This window comes from Dendrobates tinctorius, unplaced genomic scaffold, assembly GCF_039654945.1.
Source record: "Dendrobates tinctorius isolate UK_male_01 unplaced genomic scaffold, ASM3965494v1 ptg000095l, whole genome shotgun sequence".
In the NCBI taxonomy this organism is placed as follows: domain Eukaryota; kingdom Metazoa; phylum Chordata; class Amphibia; order Anura; family Dendrobatidae; genus Dendrobates; species Dendrobates tinctorius.
The window spans coordinates 13,224,719-13,249,091 of record NW_027361763.1 but is presented as its reverse complement, the minus strand read 5'-3'; positions in this window follow the sequence as shown (position 1 = coordinate 13,249,091).

The window sequence follows — 24,373 nt, the reverse complement described above, 5'->3', positions numbered from 1 at the left end:
GCACAAAGCAATCTTGCTTCGCGTATGTGCAGTATGCTTTTACCAACTGCGGGTGTGGCGCCCCCAGGAGTATGGTCGACACAGTGGCATTACCTTCCTCCTAGGGAGTGTGATGTCATGCTTGGAAGCAATAAAGGGTCTCTCTATCAGTTAAACACAACACACAGCACAGTTCCCACTCCAGGCCAGCAGAGGGAGCTCTGAACCAAAACTGGGGGAGGAACTGCTCTCTGGGGGCCAGGAAGGGGAAATTAGTTAGTTCGTGTGAGGAGGGAAACGTGTGTGGACGTGAGGAGACGAGCTAGAAGATTGAGCAGAGTTTTGGCTCACTTCTAGCTGTAGCGCATGGTCTGTAGTCCAGTCTCCAAGGTTGTATGGATACTGATGTTCCTGCAGCAGAAACCGGAGGAATAGGAAGCTGTAAATGCTCTGTTCCCACATAAGACTCAGAGGCACAACAGCAACATGTGAGCCAGAAGAAGAAGGCTACAGCTGTCTGCCATACGAGGGAATTCTAAAAGAGAACAAGCAAGTGTAACTTCAGTGTAACACAGTACTGCAAGTACCTCAGATAACCGCTAGAAAGGAGACTACACAACCCATCTGCATAGAGAGATTCCTAAGTTGCTTCCAAGCTGGCCAGCCTCTGTTCCATCTGTAATCTAGACCCTGGACTGCACTTACAAAGCACAGTAAAGGTAACGGAAACTGCACCCTGTTGTGTCATTGCATTCTTCCTGCAAACCCTCCAGCACTGCTACATCTCTGTGCCAGACACCTCCTTCCTCAACACCTATTACCACTGCCCTGGGACTACAGCTCTACCTGTGGGGAGCTATTACATCTTGCTGCCTTAAACCATCTGTCCCAGAGGATCTGCCTGCAGCGTCGGCTTAACCCCTTCATTGCCGAGCACCACAGGTGGCGTCACGTATCATCCACTTATAAACTTTAACCAGCCACTATTAACCCCTTTTACATGAACGCCCAGGGCCACGGACCGGGTCCCAGCTACTGTGACACTTCCCTCTGAGATACCGGTCCGGTACCAAGTACCCCACTGCCCTGGCGGGCGATCCATTTTGGCGTCACGAACAGGATTTACGGAGCCCGGTGTCCCCGGGTCCTGTGTGTCAGAGACTGTGTTGTGTGCCATAGACTATCTGCACAATTGCTACCATTACCCCGCCACTTGGCGCACGTGGGAAGCCAAAGGGGCGGGCCGTCGTGGGCGAAGCCAGCCGAAAAGCGCAAAAAAGTGAAGTGCTGCGTGGGAAGAGGCCAGCGCGCGGGAAGTGAGGAGCAGAGGCCTGCAGTCCCGGCGTCCCCCCGATCATCCAGCCTGCAAAGCGGCAACCGGTAAGCCAGCGCAACTCAGGGCCTGGTCAACGTTAACTAGGGGGAAGGAGAATGTCTGAGGCAAGAGCAGACGCAGCGGTGGATGCCACCGCACCCCCCACAGTGCCGCAGGATGCAGGGGCCAGCACAGCTGCGGCTCCAATGGCACCGCAGAATCGAGCAGCCAGTGCTGCCTTCAGAGCACCGCAAGAATCAGCGCCCACCGCAGCAGTCCCCATAATGCCGCTGTCCATGCCCTATATACCGGGAGCAGCCTGGCTACCAGAGTACTCAGGGGAGTCACATACCTTGAGTGAATTTAAAGAGAGACTGTGCAGTTTGTTTGAGGTGTATCCTCTGTCTGAAAACCAAAAAGTGAACATCCTTATTGGGCAGCTAACTGGTGCAGCGCAAAGGGAAGTAAAAGCCTGGCAGGACACTGATAAAGAGACTGTTAAAAAGATCCTGGCTAAGCTAAGAAGCACCTTTGACACCCGCACTGCAGCTGAAATAAAAATGACATTCTTTGGGTGTAAGCAGAGAGCGCAGGACAGTATACGGGACTGCGGGAGGAACTTCGAGCCATAAAGTAGATTGACCCAGACAGTGTGAAAGATGGAGACAGACTGTTAAAGGAGCAGTTTATTGAGGGACTCTTATCCAGTACCCACGGAGTACAGCTGAGCATCATAGTCCTACAAAACCTAGACAAGCAGACTTCAAAGACAGGGCTATCCGGGTGCTGCATGAACCAAATGTCAGCCGTCCAGTGCCCCCTTGGCACCCAGCGATCACATACCACCAAGAAGCAGCATCTTTCCCTCCCAGTCCTTTGGGGGCTGATGCACAGACTCTGGATAATGATCCATCTACAGAATTGCGCCTTCAGGTTCAAGAGCTGGCCAAAAGTATGGCTGCACTTGCTAAAACTGTGCAGTCCATGCAGGTGTCCTCAAAGGAGAAGATCCAGCTGGCCTCCAATCCAGAAGATGTCCCATGGCTACGTAAAAAGAGGATCCCGCCACGCCGAGGGAGAGACAACGATCGCTATGACCAGGACGGACGTCCCATCTGTCGTGACTGCTGCAAGGCAGGCCACATCGCAAGATTCTGCCACACTGGGGCAGATGGCCAACCCCCAGGAGTAGGCCCACAGTTCCCAAAGAACTGGCGAGCCAAGTATGTTGGAGGGCGACCGGTCCTCCCAGTGGTGATTGACGGCATCCCCATGAACGCTTTGCTGGACACTTGCTCTCAGGTGACAACTATGCATATATCCTTTACAAGCGGTATTGGGCTGACTCTGAACTTACCCATGGCCCAAGTGATGAACTGACAGTAGTTGCCAGCAATGGTCAGTCTTTGCCGCAAGTAGGATGTAAAGAGATTACCATTAAAGTGGGGAGAGTACAGTTAAAATCTCAAGGTCTAATAGTTGTAGACATTGATCAACGAGAATGTAACCCAATGATGACCTTAGGTACTAATGTGATTGAAAATTGTCTTGCCGAGGTTATTGTTTTGTTGCAACAGGTGGCTGAGACTGCTGGTTCCAGTGAACAACGAGTCCTACAGAAGGAGATCAAGGCCCTTACGCAAAGACAGCAGGTAGAACTGTCTGGCGGAGAAATTGGCAGCATCAGAGTGAGTGATTCTTTCCCCATTGCGATACCCCCCAGATGTGAAATGTTAGTTTGGTGTCGGGCAGCCATAGGCCTCGGAGGAAAAGATTACCAAGCCTTGGTAGAGCCAGTGTACTCTGATAGCAGGCCCACTGTCCTGACAGCCAGAGGGGTAGTTGATGTTCGCAAAGGGAGAGTACCTGTACGCCTCTTGAATTGTGGGGAGGCCACAATACCTTGGTATGCCACAGTTGCTAAGCTGCTTACTGTCAGCAACAACGCCATACAGGCAGCAGAGCCCTTGGCCTCATCCAACCAGGTGAAGGACAATGGCTCTGTAAAGCAGCTGGAGGAGTGGTGTCAGCAGCTGCATGTGGGAACTGACTCCACCCCTTTATACCAAAGGAGTGGGGTTTACCGAGTGACTCAGGAGTAGAGCGGGTATTCAGTAAACACCCCCTAGACTCTGGGAAGGCAAAAGGGGTTCAACACCATATTCCCACTGGAGATTATCCACACATAAAGAAAGGTACCGGCCTATACCCACAGCACAATACCAATGTGCCAAAAGTATGTTGCGGGAAATGAAGGAGGCTGGGGTGATCAGAGATAGTTGTAGCCCCTGGGCAGCCCCAATAGTCTTTGTGAAAAAGAAAGATGGTACCATGAGAATGTGTGTTGATTACAGAAAAATTAGCAGCATTACACATAAGGATGCCTACCCATTACCCAGAATTGAAGAGTCTTTAGCTGCACTTAAAACTGCTAACTATTTTTCCACCTTAGATCTCACTAGTGGGTATTGGCAGGTTCCCGTGGCAGAGGCAGACAAGAAGAAAACAGCGTTTTCCACAACAATGGGTCTCTGCGAGTTCAACTACATGCTGTTCGGGCTCTGCACTGCCCCAGGGACATTTCAACGGCTAATGGAGTGCTGTCTTGGACACCAGAACTTCAAGACAGTCCTGTTGTACCTTGATGATGTCATTGTTTTCTCCAAGACTTATGAAGACCATCTGAGGCACCTAGATGAGGTGTTTGAAGCCCTGTCCAACTTTGACTTGAAAGTGAAGCCATCCAAATGCCACCTCCTGAAGCCCAAGGTACAGTACCTCGGTCATGTAGTGAGAGCAGAAGGTGTGGCACCGGATCCTGACAAAGTCACTTTCATCCGGGACTGGCAGAAGCCCAGCAACCTCCATGAGGTACGTCAATTCCTCGGGTTGGTAGGCTACTACCGAAGGTTCATCAAAGGCTTCACTGAGATAGCCACGCCTATGAAAAATCTTCTGGTGGGCCAGCCCAAGAAAGCTAGGAAGAAGAGTCCAACATTTGAATGGAATGAGAGGTCCTTAACTTGGCTGAAAATGGCTCTCACAGCAGATGAAGTTCTGGCCTACCCAGATTACGACCAACCATTTGTTCTGTATACTGATGCCAGCAACATGGGACTGGGAGCAGTACTGTCACAGGTACAGAATGGCAAAGAAAGAGTAATCTAAGCCAGCAGGAAGCTTCGCCCCACTGAAGGGAACCCTGACAACTACAGTTCCTTCAAACTGGAGTTCCTCGCCATAGTCTGGGCTGTGACTGAACGATTCAAGCATTACCTAGCTTCAACCAAGTTTACCATCTTCACGGACAACAACCCGTTGACTCACTTGGAAACTGCAAAACTAGGTGCACTGGAGCAGTGATGGATGGCCTGGCTGTCTAACTATGAATTTACCATCAAGTACCGAGCGGGGCTCAAGAATGCCAATGCTGATGCGCTGTCCAGAATGCCCAGTCTGCCAGATGCAGGAGAAGACCCTGAGGCACTCGAAGAAATAGAGTTACCTGCCTTCCACCAGCCAATTGCGGCCCAACGTGCCCAAGGAGTGAAAAACAGACGATCTATCGTAAAAGAGGCCACCCTAAATCCATTGCCTCATCATGACTGGGCAGAAACGCAGGATAGCGACCCCGCAGTCCTCCTGGTAAAGGAGCCACTGTCACAAGCTGACTCACGCCCAGGTCCAGATGCTCCTGAAGAAACCCAGAAGTTGTGGAAGGAAAGAGGCAGGCTGTTCATCTAGGAGGGAAAGCTGTGTCGGAGGAGTATCAATGCCCGCACTCATGAGCTGGTTTGGCAGGTGGTAGTCCCAAAGAGGGAGGCATCGATGGTCTTGGAAGCATACCACAATTGAGCTGGACACTTCAGATGGAAGAAGTTGGAGGCCTTGCTCCGGGAGAGATTCTACTTGGCTGTTATGAGGAAGGCCATTGAAAATTGGTACCAGGAGTGTGGACAATGCAACCTGCTCAGGAAGGACCGTAACAGCCAGCAAGCTCCTTTCCAGCCAATAATAACCAAACAACCACTTGAGTTGGTAGCCCTGTTCCATGTGAAGCTGGTTCCAAGCCGTTCAGGCTACGTTTATGATCTTACCATCGTTGACCACTACTCGAGATTCCTGGTAGTCGTGCCTGTCAAGGATCAAACAGCCAGGACAGCAGCCAGAGCATTCCAAGAGCACTTTTGTCGACCACACGGATATCCCAAGCGTGTGCTTACAGATCATGGTCCAGCCTTTGAGGCAGAAGTGTTCCAGGAATTCTGTCATTTGTACGGTTGCAAGAAGATCAGGATAACATCGTACCATCCACAGACCAATGGCATGTGTGAAAAGATTAATCAGGTGGTGAACGATCTACTGAAGACCTTGCCTTTGGAAGAAAGGAATCTGTGGCCAGAGAAGTTGCAGATCTGGTCGACCTCTACAATCACATTCCTGTGAATTCCACCAAATGCACTCCAGCCTACCTAATGAGAGCGAGGCCTGGCAAGCTGCCTATTGATTTGGATATGGGAGTCCTGACACCTGGGGTAACATCACCAGATGCTGACTGGGATACAGAACGGCAGCAGCAGTACCGTAGAGTACAAGAGTGCGTAGAAAAGAGTCTAGCTCAGGCAAGACAAAAACAGGAAAAGAACTACAATCAACATGCACCTGCAGTTCCCTTGTCACCAGGAGAACAAGTCCTAAAAAGGAAAAGAAGGATGCATAAATTGGATGACCAATGGGATGCTGAACCCTACACCATCCTATCATCAAACTTTAACAACACCAAAGTGTGCCTTATCAGTAAGGATGGAGGAGAAACCTCATCAGCAGTGTCGAGGGATGATCTGAAACTGTGACCTGACCAGCTAAAGGAAAGGATGGAAGAGCAAAACAACCTTCAGCCCATAGAGGAAGGTCAGCACTATACGCGGAGAATTCCCTGCAAATTGGACTAGAGCGAATCAAGCCATAGTGGTGCCAGTTTTGACCTTTCCCCAACTGGTAGTGCAAGAAGATGTGACTCAAGACCACCCTGAAAACCAGCAAGTACAAGCAGCGGATGCTACACCAGCAGTGGAACAAGAGAATTCTCACCCTGCCAGTGGTGAATCTGTCATGCCCACAGTGAGTAGAAGTGGTCCTAGGAAATCTAGCATCCCTGTACTACACAGAACCAACAGTAATGTAGCCAGTACAACACACACTACACCAGTAGTAGTTAACACAAGGCATCCAGTAAGATCCCCAACAACAGCATTGCTACGTAGGTCTGTCCGTAGTACCCAAGGTATACCACCCATAAGGTTTCGTATATAAATAAGTTATGTGAATGGTAAACTGTAAATATGCAACCTTTTCAAGTTTATGTGCCTACAGAGACTCTGTAAGAACCTTTTGAGCAATATCAGTTTGTTTTTGATGGACAATTGGGCCACAGGACTATGTGTGATCAAAACTCTACTTGTATATAGTTTGAAAACTGCTCAGGAAATGGACCATGGACATTGACGTATGGACTAATCGTCACAAGGACTATTTTTGAGCTTTGGTTTTTGTAATTTTTCATTTTTGAAATCTTGTTACATTTACAATTGTTCATTTGTTAATATGTTTGCATGTTTTCTTCAGTCCTGGAGTACTGAATTGCACTAGGGGGGAATGTGGCGCCCCCAGGAGTATGGCCGCCACAGTGGCATTACCTTCCTCCAAGGTAGTGTGATGTCATGCTTGGAAGCAATAAAGGGTCTCTCTATCAGTTAAACACAACACACAGCACAGTTCCCACTCCAGGCCAGCAGAGGGAGCTCTGTTGTGAGTTAATTTTCCCCTTCACTACTGAGGCCCGAGGAACTCCCTCTTCTGGTGAAGAAAGGTAGTGAGCCTGATTGTCAAACACCTGGGACTGATGATGATGACTGGCTGAGTGGAATTAATGACTGGATATAAGGCTGCCGACGCCCTTCTGGCTTGCGGGTGATTTCTCTGTGGACTTCTAGGAAACCAGTCTGATTCCTGCTCATCTAAAGCTAAGATTTCTGCTTTGCCTTTTTGCATTAGTGTTTTGTTTTCCTTGCTTTTCTGGATTCTGCCATTCCCTGCTGGGGTGAGCTGAATCTCCTTTTGCCTGTTGCTCTGTCTTCAGAATATGCCTGAGTACTGACATAGCCTTTTTTGAAGCCTAGCGTCTTCAGGGCCTTTTTACTGGCAGTTGGTTGGCTCTTATTTTCATAGGGTTTTTCACGGATTGCAGACAGCAGCCTTCCTGTCCTTTCCTATCTAAGCTAGCTTGGGCCCCATCTTTGCTCAGTCTATCTTTCTGTCTGTGTTTTGTTCTTACTTCTTGCTTCACCGTCATTATATGTGGGGGGCTGCCTTTTGCTTTGGGGTCTGCTCTGGGGCAGTTTAGATTTCCCTTTCTGTCTTTAGGCTATGTAGTCCTCCGGCTGTGATCGAGGGGCCTAGGGCATCGTAGGAGCCCCCCACGGCTACTGCTAGTTGTGTTGATAGGTTCAGGGGTCTGCAATCCGATAGCTGCCAACTTCTCTGGTTTTCTGGACTTTGCTTGTATTTCTATTTTTGCCTCCTACGGTGACTCAATCATAACAGAATCCCCGCCATACCGCAGATCCTAGGGTACTCAATTGCAGGAAAGAATTGTATAAAAAAAAAAAAAAGTGTGTATATTTTTTCCTCTATATCTCTGAGGCCATAGGGGGAATTTTTTTTTCTCTCAATGGAGATAAAGCAATTGTCTGATCGTGTGGATCAGCTCGCTGCGGAAGTGCGGGGAATTTCCACCTACCTTGCTCATTCACATGCTGCTGAACCAAAGATTCCTACACCTGATGTATTTTTTGGGGATCGGTCTAAATTTTTGAATTTCAAAAATAATTGTAAATTATTTTTTGCCTTGAAGCCTAACTCGTCAGGGAGCTCCGCGCAGCAGGTTAAAATTGTCATCTCTTTGCTGCGTGGCGATCCCCAGGATTGGGCGTTTTCTTTGAAACCAGATGATCCTATTCTGACTAATGTGAACGCATTTTTTCAGGCCTTGGGGTTGTTGTATGACGAACCTAATGCCATTGATCAGGCTGAAAAGACCCTGCTGGCATTGAACCAGGGTCGTGATTCTGCAGAATTGTACTGTCAAAAATTTCGAAAGTGGGCAGTACTTACTACCTGGAATGATAATGCCTTGGCTGCTCTCTTTCGGAAGGGGTTGTCAGAAGCCGTAAAAGATACTATGGTGGGATTTCCTGTTCCCTCTGGTCTTGACGATTCTATGTCTTTAGCCATTCAGGTTGATCGGCGTTTGCGCGAACGCAGAGCTGCACGAGAGGTGTTGCCACCTGTTGAACAGATGTCTGAACCTATGCAATGTGATAGAGTTTTTTCCAGAGAGCAGCGTCAGGAGTTCAGAAGGCGTAATAAGTTGTGTTTTTTCTGTGGAGATGCCTCGCATATTATTTCTGTCTGTCCTAAATGCGAGAAACGCCTTGCACACACGTTTTCTGTTGGTGGTGTTCAACCTAAGTTTCTTCTGGCTATTACTCTGATCTGCTCCCTGTCCACATTTTCCGCCAAGGCTTTTGTGGATTCGGGAGCAGCTCTAAACCTAATGGACTTGGATTTTGCTAAACGTTGTGGATTTCCGATGACACCTCTGCAGACGCCTATCCCTTTGAGGGGGATTGATGCTACTCCTTTGGCTAAAAATAAACCTCAGTTTTGAACCCAGGTGGTAATGCGGGTCGCCCCAGACCATCAAGAAAATTGCTGGTTTTTGGTGTTACATAATCTGCATGATACTATTGTTCTGGGGTTTCCCTGGTTACAAATTCATAATCCAGTTTTGGATTGGAAATCTGTGTCTGTGGTGAGTTGGGGTTGTCGGTGTGCCTTTAGTGAGTCTCCGGTGTTTTTCTCCTCTCCTCAGTCGCATGATGTTCCTGATTATTTGGCAGACTTTTATGATGTATTTAGTGAGAATGAGTCTGCGTCTCTGCCTCCTCATAGGAGTTATGACTGTGCAATTGAACTGAGCCCGGGGTGTAAATTTCCCAAGGGTCGGCTCTTCAATTTATCTGTACCTGAGCACGAGGCTATGCGATCCTATATTAAGGAGGCATTGGAGAAGGGTCATATTAGACCATCCTCGTCACCCTTAGGTGCCGGGTTTTTTTTTGTAGCCAAAAAGGATGGATCATTAAGACCTTGTATTGATTATCGTGCTCTCAACAAAATTACTGTTAAATATCAGTATCCGTTACCCCTGATTTCTGATCTATTCTCCAGAGTTAAAGGTGCTTGCTGGTTTACCAAGCTTGACCTCAGGGGGGCGTATAATCTTATTCGCATTAAGCATGGGGATGAATGGAAGACGGCGTTTAATACTCCGGAGGGACATTTTGAGTACCTGGTGATGCCTTTTGGGCTCACTAATGCCCCTTCTGTCTTCCAGTGCTTCATGAACGATATTTTCCGAGATTTTGTCGATAAATTTTTGATTATCTATCTGGATGATATTTTGATCTTCTCCAAGGATTGGGATTCTCATGTGGAACATATTCGGACTGTGTTCCGGATCTTGAGGGAGAATTCCCTGTATGTCAAAGGATCTAAATGCCTTTTTGGAGTACAGAGGATTTCTTTTTTGGGATTTATTTTGTCCCCGTCAACTATTGAAATGGACCCGGCCAAGGTACAGGCCATTTACGATTGGGTTCAGCCCACTTCTTTGAAGGCCCTCCAGAAGTTTTGGGGTTTTGCTAATTTTTATCGGAAATTTATAGCAAAATTTTCTAGTATTGCCAAGCCATTGACTGATTTGACTAAGAAGGGTGCTGATGTGTTAAATTGGTCTCCGGAGGCTGTTTCTTCCTTTCATGAGCTGAAGCGAAGGTTCACCTCCTCCCCGGTTTTGCGGCAACCTGATGTCTCACTTCCGTTCCAGGTAGAGGTGGATGCTTCTGAGATTGGTGCAGGAGCTGTTTTGTCCCAAAAGGATCCTGTAACATCTAAAATGAATCCCTGTGCTTTCTTTTCCCGAAAGTTCTCTCCATCTGAACGTAACTATGATGTGGGGAATCGGGAACTGTTAGCCATGAAATGGGCATTTGAGGAGTGGAGACATTGGTTGGAGGGAGCTAAGCATCAAGTCGTGGTCCTCACTGACCACAAGAATTTGATTTACCTAGAGTCGGCTAAGCGCTTGAACCCTAGACAGGCAAGGTGGGCCTTGTTTTTTACACGTTTTGATTTTGTGGTTTCTTTTCTTCCTGGAACTAAGAATGTCAAGGCTGAAGCCCTCTCTAGGAGCTTCTTTGCTGATTCTCCTGTGGTGACCAAGCCTGCTACCATCTTAGGCGAAGGGGTAGTTCTTTCTGCCATCTCGCCCGATTTGAGACGTGCTCTGGAAGAGTTCCAGGAGGACAAACCTGAGCGTTGTCCCAGTGGAAAGTTGTATGTTCCTGACCAGTGGAAGAAGAGAGTGATGTCTGAAGTTCATTGCTCTGCTTTGGCTGGTCATCCAGGTATTTTTGGTACTAGAGATCTGGTGAGTCGGTCTTTTTGGTGGCCCTCCTTGTCTCGTGATGTCAGGAATTTTGTGCAGTCCTGTGGGACGTGCTCCCGGTCTAAATTGTGTTCTCGCTCTAGTGGGTTGCTGATGCCTTTGCCTGTCCCCAAGAGGCCATGGACCCATATTTCAATGGATTTCATCTCTGATATGCCTGTCTCTCAAAGGATGACTGTTATTTGGGTGATTTGTGATAGGTTCTATAAGATGGTTCATCTTGTACCTCTCCCTAAGTTGCCGTCTTCCTCTGAATTGGTGCCCCTGTTTTTACAACGGTGGTTCGCTTGCACGGGATTCCTGAGAACATTGTATCTGACAGAGGAGTCCAGTTTGTGTCTAGATTTTGGAGAACTTTCTGTTCCAAGCTGGGAATTCAGTTGTCCTTCTCCTCTGCTTTTCACCCTCAGACCAATGGGCAGACAGAGAGAACAAACCAGACCTTGGAGTCATATTTGAGATGTTTTATTTCTGCTGATCAGGATGATTGGGTTTCATTTTTGCCCTTGGCCGAATTTGCTTTAAATAATAGAGCTAGTTCTGCCACTTTGATGTCACCTTTTTTTTGTAACTTTGGGTTTCATCCTCGATTTTCTTCAGGGCAGGTGGAGCCCTCTGCCTGCCCAGGTGTTGACACTGTGGTGGAGAGAATGCACCAGATCTGGGACCAAGTGGTGGATAAGTTATCTCTCTCCCAGGAAAAGGCCCAGCGGTTTTCCAACCGACATAGGACCATTGGTCCCCAGTTTAAGGTTGGTGATATGGTGTGGTTATCATCAAAAAATATTGCTATGAAGGTGGCTTCTCCTAAGTTTAAGCCTAGATTTATTGGACCTTACAAGATTTTGGAGATTATTAATCCGGTCTCTTTTCGTTTGGCTCTTCCTGTCACATTTAAAATCCATAATGTGTTCCATAAATCTTTGTTGAAGAGGTTTGTTGAACCTGTTGTTCCGGGGGTTGCACCTCCAGAACCTGTATTGGTTGAAAGTAACATGGAATATGAGGTAGAGAAAGTACTGGATTCCCGTCTGGCTAGACGGAGACTTCAGTATTTGGTTAAGTGGAAGGGTTATGGTCAGGAGGATAATTCCTGGGTCTCTGCCTCTGATATTCATGCCAAAAGATTGGTGCGTGCCTTTCATCGGGCACACCCTGATCGCCCTGGTGGCGTGGTTGAGGGTTCGGTGACCCCTCCTCAAGGGGGAGGTACTGTTGTGAGTTCATTTTCTCCTTCACTACTGAGGTCCGAGGAACTCCCTCTTCTGGTGAAGAAAGGTAGTGAGCCTGATTGTCAAACACCTGGGGCTGATGATGATGACTGGCTGAGTGGAGTTAATGACTGGATATAAGGCTGCCGACACCCTTCTGGCTTGCGGGTGATTTCTCTGTGGACTTCTAGGAAACCAGTCTGATTCCTGCTCATCTAAAGCTAAGATTTCTGCTTTGCCTTTTTGCATTAGTGTTTTGTTTTCCTTGCTTTTCTGGATTCTGCCATTCCCTGCTGGGGTGAGCTGAATCTCCTTTTGCCTGTTGCTCTGTCTTCAGAATATTCCTGAGTACTGACATAGCCTTTTTTGAAGCCTAGCATCTTCAGGGCCTTTTTACTGTCAGTTGGTTGGCTCTTATTTTCATAGGGTTTTTCACGGATTGCAGACAGCAGCCTTCCTGTCCTTTCCTATATAAGCTAGCTTGGGCCCCATCTTTGCTCAGTCTATCTTTCTGTCTGTGTTTTGTTCTTTCTTCTTGCTTCACCGTCATTATATGTGGGGGGCTGCCTTTTGCTTTGGGGTCTGCTCTGGGGCAGTTTAGATTTCCCTTTCTGTCTTTAGGCTATGTAGTCCTCCGGCTGTGATCGAGGGGCCTAGGGCATCGTAGGAGCCCCCCACGGCTACTGCTAGTTGTGTTGATAGGTTCAGGGGTCTGCAATCCGATAGCTGCCAACTTCTCTGGTTTTCTGGACTTAGCTAGCATTTCTATTTTTGCCTCCTACGGTGACTCAATCATAACAGAGCTCTGAACCAAAACTGGAGAGAGGAGCTGCTCTCTGGGGGCCAGGAAGGGGAAATTAGTTAGTTCTTGTGAGGAGGGAAACGTGTGTGGACGTGAGGAGAAGAGCTGGAAGATTGAGCAGAGTTTAGGCTCACTTCTAGCTGTAGCGCATGGTCTGGAGTCCGGTCTCCAAGGTTGTACGAATACTGATGTTCCTGCAGCAGAAACTGAAGGAATAGGAATCTGTAAATGCTCTGTTCCCACATAAGACTCAGAGGCACAACAGCAACATGTGAGCCAGAAGAAGAAGGCGGCTCCAGCTGTCTGCCATGCAAGGGAGTTCTAAAAGAGAAAAAGCAAGTGTAACTTCAGTGTAACACAGTACTGCAAGTACCTCAGATAACCGCTAGAAAGGAGACTACACAACCCATCTGCATAGAGAGATTCCTAAGTTGCTTCCAAGCTGGCCAGCCTCTGTTCCATCTGTAATCTGGACCCTGGACTGCACTTGCAAAGCACAGTAAAGGTAACGGAAACTGCACCCTGTTGTGTCATTGCATTCTTCCTGCAAACCCTCCAGCACTGCTACATCTCTGTGCCAGACACTACACCCTCTTCCTCAACACCTATTACCACTGCCCTGAGACTACAGCTCTACCTGTGGGAGCTATTACATCTTGCTGCCTTATACCATCTGTCCCAGAGGATCTGCCTGCAGCGTCGGCTTAACCCCTTCATTGCCGAGCACCACAGGTGGCATCACGTATCATCTACTTATAAACTTTAACCAGCCACTATTAACCCCTTTTACATGAACGCCCAGGGCCACGGACCGGGTTCCAGCTACTGTGACACTTCCCTCTGAGATACCGGCCCGGTACCGAGTACCCCACTGCCCTAGCGGGTGATCCACGGGCAAAGCTGAAAATCATTACTGTGCATGCGCCGGTACACTATGTCCTGGAAGTATTTAGCTGTGTTCCAGGAAATATTGTACAGATCCCCTTTAAGTCAAGACACATCGTAACAAAGGACGTGAAGGACCTGCCTGTGTAAAAAACACCAACTACCAATCAATCCAGCATTTGTTCTTCAAAATAGTCAGAAAAAAAATAATCTGCACCTCCACCTATATGTCTACTTTGAAGCTTACTAAAGTGTCACCATCATGGACCATTACATGGGCAGTGACATGGGTAATAAAATCATCAGTCATGGGGAACATCACTTAGACATTCACTTGGGCCTGCACATGATCACTCACCTGGATTATCACATGGAGAGTCGTTTGGATCGTCACAAGATAGGGACTATTAATTGGAAAGTCACTGGCACCATCGTGTGAACAGTCACTTAGATGGACAGACACTGGGGCCATCACATACAGAGTCACTTGAATCATCACAAAGGGCAGTCATTTGAATCATCAAACGGACTTTCACTTGGGTCATCAACTGGGCATTCACTGAGACCAACTTATTAACAATCACTTGGACCATCACAAGCATTGTCATTAAATCAGAATTTATAAAATTCAAAATAAATAGTGTTTTTAAAAGCAATAGCTAAATAGTTCATCCACTTTACTAAGATAGCATCTATTTCCAGAAGTTGTGGATAAAAGCCTTTTGAGTGGCACGTTCCAGTTTCCAAAAAAAAAATCGAACTTTTCTCAACATGTGGCATAGTTTGCCTATAAGGTTGGTTGTTCTCCTCCAGCAATCCTTTTTGTATAATGGCTGTCCATCTGCCTTGAACAATGATTGGTCGTGTATTTTATTCCATGTTTCACTGTAGATAAGTGGATCCAAACAAAGGTAGCGATCTCCATTCCCTAACCACTAGCAGTACAGACAGATGTGTCAATGTTATCCTGAATAAAAGAGGTGTTGACTTATATGTGGCATTAATAAATGAAAAGAAAAACAGCACCCACCATTCTTTGAAGAAAAAATCAGTTCCTTTTCATTTTCATTTTACATAGGATAGTTGACAAAAAGTGCAATAGTGCTAGCAGCTTGGCAGCAGGTGCAGTGATCTCAACAAGAAAGACATGCACTATTGCAATTTTTGTCAACTATCCTATGTAAAATGAAAATTAGAACGGACTGAATTCTCTTCAATGCATGGTGAGGGCTATTTTTCTTTTCATTTATTAATGCCATTCGCAATAGACTTTTGTCTTTGCACCACCAGTGAAGTTTGATCATTTTTGGAGGAACTAATTATAGTTAAATACCAAACAAGACCCTGAATTCTGGCAAAAAAAAATGCTTTCTGTTGGTGCATCAACTCTTTCTACGTAATTGTTGACTTATATGTCTTGCTTATTGAAGTATCGGGAAAGAGCTTTAGAATTCTGGAGGGTGGCAGCTCGTAAGTCTTCTGGATTCTATTGGTTGTTGCCCATTTTTTCCCCGTCAGATGTTCTATTTTTATGCCTTCTACTGTAGTCAAGCTTTAAAGATAACAAAAGATGGAAGCAAATTCCCAGTCAGCCATTTCCCAATTCTTAAAAATAAAAAAAATTAAGTAAAAGGGAAAAAGAATGAATAAAAATTCCACTGTTGAGTTATCGCCTTCATCAACTGATGTGATAATAGTCAAATTACACAGGACTTGCTTAGAACTCTTGAAGACTTTTCACCTCATCCAAAATTAATATTAGTTGTAATAATATTCAGACCTTAAAGAAACATCTTTAGGCTATGTGCACACACTGCAGATTCACCTGCGGTTTCTACTTTAACATAGTAGAGGTGTGAAACCGCAGGGCAAAACCGCAGGCCAAACCGCAGCAAAACCGCAGGTCACTTTACCTGCGGTTTTACCTGCGGTTCCGTGGGAAAAATCCCGCAGGTGAATCTGCAGTGTGTGCACATAGCCTAAAGGTGTGAAACCGCAGCAGAATCCGCAGAAACAATTGACATGCTGTGGAAAAAAAACGCAGCTTTTCCGCAGGTAAAAAACCGCAGCGTGGGCACTGCGGTTTTGAAAACCCATAGGCTAACATGGTAAAGTACCATGTCTACGGAACTGCTGCAGTTCTGCAGGGCCAAAACCGCAGCAGAACCGCAGCAAAAACCGCAGCGTGTGCACATGGCCTTAAGATTTGTGCACAAGTTCTGTCAAAATTAGGTTAAAGTGCTGACAGGATTGAAAAAAATGTCTGTTTCTTACCAGACACAAAACCACATCTGCCAATGACTTGTGTTTGGAATTGCAGCTCAACTGCATTGATGCTAACATGCCTGAGATGCAATATTACATTCAACCTATTAATAAGTGTGATTGTTTTATAAATAAAAATTAAGCAGCTACGTTTTTCAGACTCCAAAGAACTCCCTTAAAGGGAAGATATCAGAAAATTACTGTCAGGTAGCTGCAGAGTAATGTAAATTCCACTAGATGGCAGAAGAATGGCGAATGAACAGAAGTCCTGCACAGAGCAGAACTACAGAACTGCAGCAAGGCAACCACCAGGTGGCAGCAGAATAGTCAGCAAGCCGGGTCGATATCAGAGAGTAGAGAAGTACAAAGGGGAATGACAAATGCAGAGTCAGAGGAGCGCAAATAGGTCAGTGCCGGTCAGTAGAAGAGGTATCAGACGGAAAGCACAGAATCAGGTCAGAGCCAAAGCCGAGTCAAGTACCGGAGAATCCAAACACACAAGGACATACAGAGATGAGACGAGCAGGGACGGAGAACACAGACACAACAAAATCAGCTAAACACAGCAGGACAAACCTGGAGTTCTCCAGAGCCAGCTACATACGCCGTAGGCAGGAAATATAACTGACACTGCCTGCAGGATCCATCACAGAGAAATAGCAGCCCTGAAACCAGAGCGAAGCAGAGAAACGTTAATCCCCGACATGACCAGACCGGGAAAAGGAGAGACAGGAAAAGCCCAGTCTGGATCATGACAATTACTTATTTTTAAATTAGGTTTTTGTGCTAAATATATTTAAAAAAAACATTTGACAATAGGTTTTTTTTTTGCATGATCCATATTTTAAAAAAAATATATATAGAAAACTTGCAATTCTCAAAATGGCCGTTGGAGCTTTTTTATTGTTTCAGGAAACAACGCATGTACATTAACAAGAATAGTCAGATCCTGACCCTATCTTTTGTATTCAGGCATCTAACAAGCATGTGCAAAAGTCATTGTGAAGGGAGGGGGATCAGAGAGACCAATTACATCTCCTATTTTGATGAATTCAATGTTATCAACTGTATGTAGAGGTGTTACCTTTTATTGTAATCCTGTTTTTGATAATAATAAACCTGCTGAAATCTCTTTGTAGGGTCGTGGGCTGGACTGGGGGGGTGGTCCCTCGATATACCGCGCAGAGACAAAACAGAGACAAGATGGAGGCAAGTTCTGGGTGCAACAGGTCCAAGTTTATTCCACTCGCCGTCCGCCGTCTGAAGTACACCGCACTTCTCTTCACCTCATGGCCCTCCATTTCTAGGGCCCGTTATACACACCGTACTTTCACACTAGGGACGTACATGCACGTAACGTCCCTTCTTCACTTTTTGACACTCCTGACAGGTCCGTCACTGTGGCCGCCTTAGGCCCGTAAACCAACAGCAATTTTACTGGTCAGGCGTCGTGTCAAATACGGTGTCCCACACCTGGTGTCTCGTCTCTTCTGCGGTTCTTCCTGTCAGGACCACTCCCCTGACGTTCTCTCTCCTCTGTCCCCCTGGTTCGGTTCTCCTCAGAGTGCACAAACTGTCATAGTCCTCCTGTCACCTGAGCTCCCCCTGGGGACTGGAACTTTCTGGAACCCTCCTTCAAATTTATATCTTTCCCGATTCCCTGTAACTCCGCCCCCCATGATCAACGGTTTCCTAAGGCCTGTTTCACACTTCAGTTTTTTGTGTCAGTTAAAATGCACCAAAAAGGCGGAAAAGCGGATCCGTTCGTAACTGATGTGAACGGATGCCAGCGGATCCGTTTTTTGACGGATCCGCCGAATGAAGAATTTTAGATTAACCGCTGTCCGGGAAAAGAGAGAGAGGGAAAAAAATTTTATTCTTTTTCTCTTGCCGCCAGAAATGATTTCAGGGTTAAATTTCCTCCTGACTTCATTCCTCCGGGCATGCGCTGTATAAAAATGCGGATCCTTCATCACAAAAAACGCTACATGGTCCGTCCAGGCATCTCGGCGGACGCCAAAAAATTGACGGCTCCGCAAAAAAACGGATCCAACGGATGGCCATCCGTCAAGATCCGCCAGTAATGCAAGTCAATGGGAAAAAAACAGATCCACCAAAAAAAATGGCGGATTCGTTTTTTTTGCAAAAAGGGCGGATTTTGACTGATGGTCAAAAATGGAAGTGTGAAACAGGCCTTAGCCCTAAGCTGATGTAAAGTCCTTTGCTCACACTCCTCCCTGCCCTCTAATGGTCAACCCAAGGTATTGCACGTCCACTACACTTTCCTAGCTGTTTCCCCCAGTAGTAGCTGACACCTGTCTAAACTGTGCAAACCTTTCTTTCTCTATACTGACAAGTCCGTCCGTCCGTCAGGTCACCTTCCCTACATCTTCGTGAAAGTATAGGAAGTATAAGTCTAAAAATGCCCAAGTGGCTGGTGTAAAAAATTGCAAAATTGATAATTCTGTTTATTTTAATAAAAATTGTGATATGGAAAATATATATGAATAAAAAAATACATGTAACATAAAATATTGTTTGAACAATAGGCTATTTTTTTTTTATGTTCGCTTCCCGTTAAAGGGAGTTCGGTATTGTTTTTAGTACCATTCCTTGTAAGAAAGGTTTTCCCTTTTTTATTCTTACTACAACATGGTTTGGCAGAAAGTCTATTAAAATCTACCTCGAAATTGAGAAAATCATAACATCTTCTTGAGTCTGATGTTATGTCGCTCAGTATTTAATGCTTCCCATAGACTATGTAAAAACTCATGATGGCCTTGCCTTTGATCTGAGCATTGTATTACTGTACAATACCAATTCTGCATCCCCATATGTTCCCCCAAAAATAATAAAACTTAGTTTCATTTCTGGTGTTCTAGACTTGAGTCATTTTGTTACAGGAATTGCATTCTGTCATGGAGATGCCAAGCTCATCCTAGTGTTACGACATTTATAGATGAAAATACAGCTTGGGTAATGAGTTTGTACCGTGCACAACTCCATTAAGCTGCTGTCTGATCGTCTTCATTTTTTATGCTTAAAAGAAAAAAAAAATTCTTGCACGAAAGCCGAAGAAAGATGATCAGGAATGCGGAGGTGTTTGAGAAACAGACATATTTAATGTGCACCTGTAATGGGATTTTGAAAAATGTAACATTATTGGTACAACTCGTGTGAAAATCAAAGGAGCAATACACAAATTAAAAAAAAAATGTTGTACCCTGTCTCGACTGTGAGCTTTTTCCAAATTTTCCTTCAATGCGGTCTTAAAGCCTTTGAACATGTTCTTCAAAGCCTTGATCTTACCTTTACCTTCTTCGATTCATAATACTGGGGTCTTATGTGGCAGAGAAGACTTTGTCCCACCTTTAGACACCAGGGCTCATGTGAAAATTATACTACTGGAACACTCCTGGCCCTTGTTGGTCATAGCTACATTTTGATAATGGTTTTATTGTACAATAAGAAGCCATGTAAAAGAAAAGAAAACGGTTCCAGTACCTACTAGAATATCTGATTTCACAAAGATGAAATCATTTAGGTTCATCAAATAAAATTTATTGTCTAAAGTTTAGGACTTTTTGCAAATATCGAGTGCCACCCACCTTTCATTTTCATAACTTGACTAGCTTTATAAAAAGTGGGAATTTCATGACGTATCGAATCCTGTTGGCTAAAGATGCTTTCCACATTTTGTATGTTATGAATCAGATCATTGAAGTCTTTCAAGTCTTAATGGTTCTACCCTGTGGTTCCAACAATCTTTTATTATTTTTTTTTTTTAGAGCAGAACTTTAAAGATGTGAACGCAGATTAAGAAAAATCATTGCAGATATTTCTACACATGGATTTCTATAAAGTACAGTACATTTAGTTTCATGGTCACAGAAGTGTCATGAGTGTTTCATGTACTCATGGGAGATCTTGGGTTAGACTGTGTTCCTCATATTAAATGGACTTCATTTCCTTTGGCGCTGAAGAGGTTAACGACTCTTTCTTTGCTTGTTAGACATGCAGCTCCATCTCACAGCTGCTCCAGGCCCGCTCATTTCCTTTCTCTGTAAAACCTGGCCAAACCTTCTCACCCTCACCAGTGAACATTTTACTTCCTGGTTTGCTGGAGTTGTGTGCTGAAGTTGGAGTTCATAGTTGCTTTTTGTTATCCCTGTGTCTTACATGTTTATACACCAACATATTTGTCCCAGTCCTTCTGGGGGAGGGGGAGAGGACAATTTAGGGTATTACAGGAGAACAATAAGGCTGGTGGCCCAAACCTCCTCACCTTTAGAGGTACCTTTGGGAGCAGTGATAGTTATGACCCTAGCTCTAGGGTCGGTGCAGGACCCTTTCGCTAACCATGTACAGTCACAGCATGACAAGAAGTTTTTTGCAACCAATCTGCAACAAGTGATTTTATCCAAATAGTTGAAAACACAATAAAGGACAAAGAAAAGGAAGATAAACCTAGAAGACAAAGAGGAAAAAGAAGAACCATTAGATAGCTGAAAATTAGGTTCTCATAATTGCTGGGGACATGTGTATTGAGTTTTATCTATGTTTAAGCCTATAGTGTTGCTCTGTCCTTTGCTGTTCATGGTCTTCCAAAGAAAGATCAAGAAGCAAACTGTGAGTAAAATATGTTCTTTAACGATAAGGATGCTCTATTAGACAAAAGAACATGTCATTTGTTAATTAAGAAGTCTTATAGGACTATTCTTGCCATTTATTTTTTTTCTTTCTTGATTTGTAAACTGGAGTAAAAGAGTAAAACTAGTAATACTTACCTTACTGATTACATGATCACATAACGGAACAGGAATCGCTTCAGCCTGATAACATCAGCATCCTTGTCCTTACGAAAGAAAAAAAATAATATAATGCATACATCATGAAGTACATACAGTGGTGAAATAAGGATTGAAGAAGTCACCAATTTTCAAAGTAAATATTTTTCTAAAGGTGCTATTGATATATAATTGTCACCAGATATCAATACCAAGCAATCAATCCACACAGGAAAATAAATCAAACCACAGATGTCCATAAATTAAGTTATAAGTAACATAGTAACATAGTTATTAAGGTTGAAGGGAGACTTTAAGTCCATCTAGTTCAACCCATATCCTATCCTAACCTGCCCTAACATGTTGATCCAGAGGAAGGCAAAAAAAACCCATGTGTCAAACAGTAAGCTTCACATTGGGGGAAAAAATTCCTACCCAACTCCACATACGGCAATCAGACTAGCTCCCTGGATCAACACAATATTAAGGAAACTAGTGTATATACCCTGTAATATTATACTTTTCAAGAAAGGCATCCAGTCCCTTCTTAAATCTTAGTGGGGAATCACTCATTACAACATCATATGGCAGAGAGTTCCATAGTCTCACTGCTCTTACAGTAAAGAATCCGCGTCTGTGAGTATGCTTAAACCTTTTTTCCTCCAGACGTAAAGGATGCCCCCTTGTCCCCGTCACAGGTCTAAGAGTAAAAAGATCATTAGAAAGGTCTTTGTACTGTCCCCTCATATATTTATACATTGTAATAAGATCACCCCGAAGTCTTCGATTCTCCAAACTAAATAACCCCAAGTGTAATAATGAGAAATTAAACCAGTAAAAAAGTATTGCACACATAAAGAAATAGAGGTGCAAAAAGCAAGGAATGTCATGACACCAGCTGAAATTTATCAGTGATTAGAAAGCAATCATGCCACTTAGGGAAAAATATCAGCTAGATCAACTGATGGCCTATAAAAAGGTGTCGCATTACCAAGGTGCCACACGAGAAATATCTTGTAATCACCACCCTAGTCACTGAGATCACCGCTCTGCTCTCCCCAGTGTCTGTTTGTCTCACTGATCTGCCTCTTGCAGCATTTCCAACACTGCTGCATCCTCCTGCTACTGGTGAGTCTCCAGCTGGCTATAGGAAGGCACAGCAAGATTCTGTATTCTGCACAGGTTAGCTTTGCTGTCATATCCCCAAGCAGTAGGGGGTTTATTAGGTGGCTCCTACCACCATTCCTCACCTGATCTAAGGTTCTAGCTCAGTTACTGTCTAGTTTTCTGTAAGGTGCTTTCTTATATTGTCTCTCCTGTTTTCTGACCCAGTTAGTTGGCTAGTTATTCTGTTTTTTCATCTCCTGACCTTGGCTACGTATATTGAACATGTGATGCTTGCCTTTGTACACCTGTGCCTCATACCCTTGTCTTTGTCCCTCCGGTCAGCTGCTGCAGACCCAAGGACTGCCCTGGAGTGGCATCTGGTGGCTAACTGGCCAAGCCTATCCTCAGCATCAGAGGCTCTAGTGAATACCAAGTAGTCACATTGTTCCACTCCTTCAGGGGAAGCCAAGCAAAGCCAGTGGTATAGTGGGTCCACACACACCAGTGTTACACATCTCATGATGGGTTAAACCAGTGAGCTGTCTCAAGACCATCACAACCTTATTGTTGCACAATATACTGATAGCATTGGTTACAAAAGAATTTCTAAACTACTGAAGGTTACAGTGAGCATTGTTGGTGTCATAATCCAGAAGTGGATCATTTCCCCATAAACCAGCCAGGATCAAGTGCTCCCCTAAAGATTTCATGTCATTGAAGGAAGGAAGGATGAATGGACAAATGTACCGATGAAAATAAATGAGGTTGAACCAGAGGCGTAGCTAGGGTTTTGGTTCGGGAGGGCGAAACTTCTGAGTGGGCCCCTAACCAGAGAACCTCAGCAAATGACCGCGCTGTTGCCAAAAATAATCTATATATAAAAAGACCAATATTGATATCACCGCCATATGGTCAGTGGTAAATAATACCAGTCCTACAGAACATATAATAGATTACAGCAGAGTTAAGGATAATGACTTACCGCTGGAGTTCTTTCTGATGGAATCGTTCACTTTTCCCGTCTTTTCCATCTGGCCCAGACTGACATGACGACTCCTCAAGCCAGAACTCATCTGCAGTGAATGCAACAAAGACACGTTTCACTTCTCATATTTTCAGCACTGTCACCAATGGGACTTTTCTCAACCTGCACAAACTGCTCATCCTGCTGATACCCCAATACTGAGCCGCTGCTGCCGTATGTGTCCCTATTACTGCATCTATTGTGTGGTTCTCTGTGACCTCTAAATTCTAAAGCAACTCTCTAGAGTATAGTAATGCCTGGTGCAAGTGCCCTAGAAAACAGTGCCCACATTCAGGGTAGGACTGGGCCACCGAAGAACCGGAGGATTCTCCAGTCGGCCCAGGCACTGACACCTGCTGGCATATAGGGCCAGCTGCCTAGAGTCCCTGCTGCTCCAGGGATCCCCAGCTAGTAGTGTGTCACTAGTAGCTAATAGCGGCACACCAGCAGCTGCTATGGGGGCCCCCGGTGCCAGCAGAGCAGCAGCGGTTGACAGGAAGCCAAAGCCTGTTCCCACTGCTAAAGTGAAATGAATATTCATGCTTCCCCATGCCCCCATGGGCATGGAGAGGAGTGAATATTAAGCGGGCAGTGTTTGACGCAGGCTAACACTGCCCACTATAAGGGCCTGCAGACCAGGGCCCCCGCAACCCCCAGCCCATGGGGCCGAAAGACAGGGGGACGTGGCATCAGTGCGCGCTGCAATAATGGAGGAGAGTGCATCACATGACGCTCCCTCTCCCATCATTACCCTCTTCCTCTGACACACAGCGGGTGCGCGATGATGTCACTTCATCGTATCCCTGCTGTGTGCCAGTCTGACTGCAGCCCAGCTCCTGACATCGGAGCAGAGCTGTTGCTGAAATCAGGGCGAGTAGGAGAGGTGAGTATAGTTTTTTTTTTATTTATATAGTGAGTCCTGGTTGCATGATTATGATACCCTGTATGGGGGAGGGGCGGAAGAATGATACCCGCATGAGGGGGCAGCATAATATACCCCATAAGAGGAGGGGGCAGCATGATACCATGTATGATGGGGGGCAGCATGATACCCCGTATGAGGGTGGTAGTATGATACCCCGCATGAGGGGGAGCAGCTTGATATCCCGTAAAAGGGGGGCAGCATAATACCCTATGAGAGGGGCTGCATTATATTCTGAAGGGGCTACATTATATTCTTTGGAGGGGCTGTATTATACCATATGAAGGGGGCTACATTATAGAGAAAGAAAGAAAGAACAGAGAAAGAAAGAAAGAAAGAAAGAAAGAAAGAAAGAAAGAAAGAAAGAAAGAACAGAGAGAAAGAAAGAACAGAGAGAGAGAAAGAAAGAACAGAGAGAAAGAAAGAGGGGAAAGAAAGAGAACAGAGAGAGAAAGAACAGGGAGAGAGAAAGGAAGAAAAGAGAGAGAGAAAGAACAGAGAAAGA